Raw genomic sequence first — 1986 nt, 5'->3', positions numbered from 1 at the left:
GTGCATCACATGGTGTGGGAATTACTTAATGAAATTCCCTGGCCCAAACCAAGCAAATCTAGAGCACGTATTTTAGGATGACAGCCAAAACGATGAAAGGAATTTACTACCCAGCCTTGCTAATCATCTTGAGCGCTCAACTGGTCTCCCTAACACGCGGCTCTGTGAGCAGTGATAGTAACGCGGCCTCATTGCCTACGGGTTCCTCCTCCAGACTTCCCATCCACGCTGAGCACCCCAAAAAACCCCTCCCAGTCCCCTCCCAGCTCTGCCAGGGCTGGAGGGTGATGGGGCACGGAGCTCTCATTCCTTCCTGCCAGCCTCTGGGAAGAGACGGAGGCCCCAGATCGCAGCTGCCTCTCCTGCCATGCATTTCCCTGGCCTGGTTGGCTGTGCCTTCAGCTTCTTGTGCCGTGGTCTTGTTGCCAGATGACACCCCTCATTCCCAACCTCAAGCTCCCTTCTGTGCTCCCCCAAGTATGAACATTGCTAAAAAGTGCATGTTGTGAATGCTGGGGTTATTTTTGAGTGTTAAAACGCTTTAGGTATCTTGAAGTACCTGAAACAGCTGCACAGGGCTGGCAGATGCGCCACAGCACTCCAAGAAAGTTGCGTTTTTTTAGCACAGAGCCTGGAAGCTGAGCTCGAAGTTGTACAACCCTCTAAGTGACCCTAAATGCCATGTTTAGGTAACCAAGCCTCTTTCCCTTCCCCCCCTTTTTCTTCACTTCATTGACCTTTTAAGAAGGATTTCTGTCATGATTTTGGTCTTGTGACCGTATACTAGAAAATCATTCTCCTAATTAGGAGCTTAGTTTTTCATTTTATCATATGGAAAATGCTGCTCCTACCCCCAAAGAATTCGGCAAGAAGTGCCACTGCGTAACAGCATCGTGCCTTGCCTGGGGACTGCCAGCACGGCAGGTGTTGGCCTCTTTCAGTTGCTGAGCTTCCCTCTAGGAACTGGGCAGAAACATAGCAAATACCACATTCAAAGTTATAAGATTTGACAACGCTGGATACACCCTTCTCTTAGTGCTCTCAGGCAGCTGTGACTCTGTATGCAAATGCCTGATAAAGGAAAATCTGTCCCGAGTATAGCTGCAAGGTGGTTCTTTAATTGTTTCTTGTCAGCAGCACGAAGCACGTCCTCTATCAACACACCACACAGGCACGGCTTTCATGGAAAGCTAATTAAATAACTCGGGCAATGTAACAGGAGCATCAACTTCTGGTTAATTTACTTTTCAGACTGCTAAACATGCTTGCTTTTTTGTGAAGCTGTATTTGGGTCACTTCGTAACAAATAATAAAGGGGATCTTGGAAAGAGCCTGTAGTGGGAAGGCGTGAAGTGCTCCGCACCAGAGCAGGTTGTTCTTGGGACTGCTCGAAAGATGACGGCTGCAGAATTTCAAGCCAACGGGGCGCACTGTTATCTCAGCAAAGGTTAAAGCACTGAAATAAAGAAGCCTTACTGAAGTAATGCTTATGTTCTCTGCAAAAACACGCTCAGGTTTTAGCAGATGTGATGATGTTGAGCCGTCCCGGTTGCCAACACCCCGTGGCTCTCCAACGTCTTTGATTATTTTATTATTCCATACTGCCTGCACGTTGTAGGAGTCGGTGTTATTTCTCCTAACAGTCCCTGGTTTCCAGCTGGCAATCCCTCTCTGACATGCTGTTTTAAACAAGGGGTGAGGAGCAGCCGTGAAGCTGAAGGCCCACTGTAACCGTCCGGCAGCACTCCAGGGCACTGCCTGCACACGTAGCGTTGCACTTCGCTGTCCCTTTGCGGGCTGCTGCTGTGACATGCCCAAGGTGTTAGAGGCCGTGCTGTAAGGAAGCGGAGCTCCAGAGACTGCAGATCCAGGAAGCCTCTAATTGAAGCCAGTGTCTTTATGCAAGGCAGTCTGAGAAAAACTTGCGTTACTCAACCCTTCCCACTCCTTGTTGTTCCCGGCAATGAGAAAAACTGACGCAACGCG

This window comes from Anas acuta, chromosome 3, assembly GCF_963932015.1.
Source record: "Anas acuta chromosome 3, bAnaAcu1.1, whole genome shotgun sequence".
Classification (NCBI taxonomy): domain Eukaryota; kingdom Metazoa; phylum Chordata; class Aves; order Anseriformes; family Anatidae; genus Anas; species Anas acuta.
Note: the sequence above shows the minus strand (reverse complement) of the source record.